A 5,599-nucleotide genomic window follows, 5' to 3' on the forward strand; every position below is an offset into this window, starting at 1 on the left:
GAAAGGCTGCAGAACCTTTAGGAAAACTTCACATTCTTGAAATTCTTATCGTGCGTCCTTGATTCAGCTTGGAATATAACTCTTTGAATTCCTTCCACGCATTCGTATGCGCGAACGAGCACTCAGTATCAGATGTGCATCGATGGCTTGTGATTCCCTGATTGAGGGGAGAGATGTGATCTCTATGTGCTGATGTTGGGCCAGTCTGGAGGACTCGAGGCCGGATTTTTGCCTATAGCTTGAGCACCGAGGTGATGATTGTGTGAGCACGTGTTTCTTGATCTATGTGTTCTGTTGTGTCCCTATTAAGGGAAGTAATGACTGGATAGTACGTGATGAGGGTGATGTGACTACGAGATGTATTCCTATGATTTAGAAGCGACGAGAAGAGGTCCGCTGGAGGATAGAAGAACTATTAGGTGATTGATTTCCGTCTTGATTCGAGTTATAGCTCCGAGTTATGGGTGTGTGGAGAATCTTTTCATGTCTCCTAGTTGGGAGTGGAGTAAATTTCATGTTACGATATGAGTCCAGATTCAGGAAGATTAAGTGATTGCGTAATGTTTATGACGGTGGAAGGGTATGTATAGCTATTAGTTTGAGGCGAAGCAGGTGGGTTATCTCCTGCGAAGTGTCCTGGAGTTGTGTGATCTTTATGTTGTCTGTTAGAAGATCCCATTTACAAGTAAAATATATCTGTGAATTTAATTTGGGTCGCTTAAGAGAGTGGGTTTAATTGTTACGAGAGTAAATGCGAGATTTGCAGAAGATATGAAGTACCAGATGGTCTGTGTTCCACGAGCTTATGAAGGATTGAGTTAATCTCACTACAGTATTATGGTAGCAATAAAGTATATGCGTTATGATTTATGGTGTGTGTTTTGATCTATGGCTTCGAGCCAAGTGGGGGAGTTGCTATTGATTAACTGATTGCACGGTTATGTACTATGTTGGTTCCAGTTCGAGGCGTATTTGTGAATCAGTTATGGCTCGAGTAAAGGAAATTTCAATAAAGGTTATGTTATGCTTTATGGGTGTATGAGAATCAGGGAATGACTTGAGTTGTTGTTGGTAAGGAATGCTCGGTGCATAGAGCAGGAAGTTGCTTGGTTGTATTGGGATGAGGTTACATTCTGTGGTGTCGGAGTGCCAATGAGGCACGAGTTGTTCGGTTCATTTGATCGGGCTAATTGTAGTTTGAGTAGAGTGGTTGACTCTAGAGAATGGTTCTAATGCGTTCAAGATTTTTCATGTAATAAGTGGAAACTTTCGAGTTGTATTTTTTTGTCTAGAAACTGAGGTTGCACTGGAAGGTGTCAAGACTAGTAGTATTTTTATATCATTATGGGGTTCTATATAACAGTATCAAGGAGGTAAAGGTAATGGCCTTGGATTCGCAGGAAGTCTTTTCAAGGTAGGTATTCTAAATGTGGTGCTTTTGGGAGCATTTGAAAGAGAATTCAGCGGGTTGTGAGCCTTAGACTGTGTGGTATTATGCTTGGGTCTCGTGTGGTGAGTCTAGGTCGGGGAATCGCGATGTTATTGCAAGAAGCAATATCAGGTTAAAGGTAAATTAGAAGGAATCTCGGATAGATGGGATAGTTTGGTAGTATGCCGAACCAGTATGGCAAGGATATGATTAGTTCTTTGGATGTTTTCGAGGTAATGGGCTTCTACAGGTGTTCACGGCAATGCTCTTAGGTTTTGGGTGGCCTGCGTAGCATGGTTGTGCTAGAAAGATTCAGTCATGTCAGCTTTGGTTTTGTCAAAAAGGGATACGGAGAGTTCTTGATGATTTCTACTGCGGTTAGAGGTGCGTATTTTCTGCGAGTGTAAGAAGCAAGGAATGTGTAGAGATTTTCTTCTGAATGGGATCAATGGGAAGTTCTTGGTTGGTTGAGTACATAGTTGCTTGTGGATCGGAAGGGATACGATATTCTCTTGTTATTTAGGATGGTTTGGTATATGCGGTATGTGTGGAGGATTGAGATCTGCGTGTGTAAGGTTACGGTTCAGTTCTGGACGGAAGGTCATAAAATTCTTAGGCAGCATGAGCAGTTCCAGATAATTAGAGAAATGGGCTTCAGATGATTTGGGGAATGATCTTCAAACGATTAAGGAAATGGTATTGCTAACTTGGGGTGATTGATGAGGGTATATGTTTCAGAAAAAGGCAGTGTGATTAAGTTAATTGTACTTCGGTAGTATTGCGGCACTTTCTTGTTAGATTGACTGCTGATATTCGAGTTTGCTTGGTGGCACGGAAGAATTTTAGAGTATCTCTCGTGGAATGATTGGGATCAGGTATGGTGATTCGTGTGGTATATGGAGTTAGAGACTGGGAGTTCTCGTGTTCAGGCTATGTTGTGGTTGTGGGTCGCGTGTATCGGCACTATTTAGCGACTATCGGGGTTCGGAGACCCGAGTGGATCTTTTGTTGCTTGGTACGTTAGATTTTGGAGGTGGTATTGGGTATGGACTGGTTGTCTCAGTGTTGTGTCATTCTGAGCTATTGCGCTAAGGCGGTGATGTTGGTTATGCCGGGAATGCCACAGATCGAGTGGCGAGGTTCGACGGATTATGTTCTTAGTAGGGTGGTTTTATATTTCGAAGGCCCAGCGGATGGCTGGGAAGGATTGTGTATCTTATTTTGGGCTCTCGTGATGGATGTCAGTGCAGAGACTCCTCATATTGACTCAGTTCCGGTGGTGAGGGACTTTTCGGAAGTGTTTCTTGTGGTCGAGCATGTCGCCAGGCAAGGTTGTTGATTTCGGTATTGATTTGATGTCGGGCACCATATCGTATGGCGCCGGCAGAGTTAAAGGAGTTGAAGGAGCAGCTTCGGGATTTTCTTGATAAGGAGTTCGTTGGCAAGCCAATGTGGATGCGTATTCTAATTTGAGTCGGCTTGATTGGCTCCGGATTGTATTGTTGAGGGTGTGTTGATTCGATTGTTATTGAGCTTATTAGTAATCTGGGGAGGTCTATGAGTTACCTTTCTGTGTTGCGAGGTGTTATGATTTGTTGGTTATAGGCACATATAGCGCGTCTCTATTGGGGTCTCATAGGGAAAGTCGAGCGGGAAGAGTAATTGGGTGTTGCTCGATGAATAGCGTATCGGTTATGTCCTTTCGGGTTTGCGTGGTGTATGTTATTTGCTTCACCGTGGGTGTGATGATTTGCTTTGGTTCCAGACATCAAATTGTGCGTGGTTGTCGATTTCGAGCATAGTGACTTGAGGTGTTTCATGTGGAGCAGTATTTGGATAGGATCGCGCATTGCAGCGAAGTTATGTGGAGGTATGACCTTGCGGGGTAGATTTGTGTGTTCTATTTCTATGATGTGAGACGGGTTCTCAGCCTTGTGTTGTGGCGGTACTGGTGAGCTTGAGGTACAGCTCTTTCATTGAGTCAGTTTCATGATTTGAGTATGTTCGGACCGTTGTTTATTGGTGCGCGTATTATGCAAGTTGTGGCTTAGTCCTATATTGATGTGTCGTGTCACCAGAGTAGTGTGTTAGATTAGAGGAGATCGTTGGGATTATTAATGAATACGAACGGATTCGATTTCAGCATGTTGGAAGGATAATATCGAGGTTCGGCTCAGAAATTCGCTGTAGTCCTTGCCAAAGGAGAAGTGGCTTCATAAATGGTTGATCTAAGAAATGGTTATGGCTTACTGTGTGTTTTAGTTATCATTGGCAGTATATGAAAGCGTTGGGATGAGACTTAGTTGATAAGAGGTTTTCTATCAGTATTCGGTTGTCATGTGCAGCTGCTGTGATTAGAAGTTATCGCTACAAGCGTTTGAGTTATGTGGTACATCATGTAATTACACCCGAGGTTGCAGGTATGGGTTATTACAGCTTGTTCGGGCTTATTCACAATATAAATGTGGGACTCTGATCGTATTGATGATTTCAGAAGTGGAAATGTGGTTCTATGATTTATGGGCTAGATTAGATTGTGAAATTTCAGTTACAATGTGTTATCGGACCTATGAGATAGGGTGACGTGGGATCACCCCCGGGTATATGCATGGTAAAGTTATTCAGCGATTGGTTGGCTTTTGTAACAACTCCGGGCACGTTCGAGGACGAACGTATGTTTAAGTGGGGGAGGATGTAACGACCCGACCGGTCGTTTTGAGCTTTTGCACTCTGCCCGTCAGTTCTCGGGCATGACTTGCCCCGTATGATGTATTAAGACTTATGTAATTTGTTGGTTTTGGTTTTCAGGGTATCGGAATGAATATGGAAGAACAATTCTCAGTTTGAAGCTTGAAATTTGAAAGGTTTGACCAAGATTTGACTTGTTTGTATATGATCTCGGATCGGAATTTTTATGATTTGGTTAGCTCCGTTAGGTGATTTGGGACTTAGGAGTGTGATCAGAATGCATTTTGGAAGTCCGTGGAAGGTTTAGGCTCGAATTGGCGAAACTAAGATTACGGTGTTTTCCGGTTGAGAGGTGAGATTTTGATATAAGGGTCGGAATGGAATTTCAAGAGTTGCAGTAGCTTCGTTACATGATTTGGGATGTGTGTGCAAAATTTCAGGTCATTCGGACGTGGTTTGGTTGGGTTTTTGATCAAAAGCATATTTCGGAAGGTTTTAGAAAACTTAAGCTTGAATCCGGTGTGTCTTGAGTGATTTGATGTTGTTGGAGGTGTTTCGACGATTGGAACAAGTATGAATAAGGTTTTAGGATGTGTTGGTGCCTTTGGTTGAGGTCCCGGCGGCCTCGGGTGAGTTTCGGATGGTCAATCGGGTCATTTTGGAGTTTAGGAAGTTGCAGATTTTGAGTTCCAGCAGTTGCAGACATTTTGTTCTTCGCGTTCGCGAGTGGAGCTTCGCGTTCGCGAAGGGTAAGGAAGGGAGGCATTAGTGTTGGTCTTCGCGTTCGCGAAGGGGAGTCACGCGTTCGCGAAGGGCTGGGTATTTGGTCATCGCGTTCGCGTGTAGTGGACCGCGTTCGCGTAAGAGGAGCTGCGCTTCAGGGTGTTATTCATCGCGTTCGCGAGAGAGGTTATGCGATCGCGAAGGTTTAGTCTGTGGGAGCATCGCGTTCGCGAGTGGCAAGACGCGATCACGAAGAAGGAATTTTTGGTCAAAGCTGGATTGTGCTTCGCGAACGCGAGGCTTTGACCGCGTTCGCGAAGAAGGTTTTTGATGCCTGGGCAGAATGTTTAAATAGCCATTGTCCGCGATTTTGAAGCTATCTTTCACCATTTTTGGGCGATTATGGAGCTTTTTGAGAGAATTTGAAGAGGTATTCAAGATATAACACCTGGAGGTAAGAATTGTAAACTCAATACTCGATACTATGTTGATTCTTACTTGTTTAATCATGAAATATATGGAAATTAAAGCCTAGAATTGGGAAATTAGGACTTGACTTTGGAGAGTGTAGATTGTGAATTTGAAGGGGCAATAGAGGTCCGACTTTGATGTTCTTGATATGTATGAACTCGTGGGGAGATAAGGAATCTATTGATGTGAAAATTTCTGAGTTTCGAGAAGTGGGCCTGGGGCTCGTGTTTTGGTAATTTCGGGATTTGTGCCATTTATTGATTATTTTTCGCTTTGGGGCTTTTGTTC

Source organism: Nicotiana attenuata, chromosome 1, assembly GCF_001879085.1.
Source record: "Nicotiana attenuata strain UT chromosome 1, NIATTr2, whole genome shotgun sequence".
NCBI lineage: Eukaryota > Viridiplantae > Streptophyta > Magnoliopsida > Solanales > Solanaceae > Nicotiana > Nicotiana attenuata.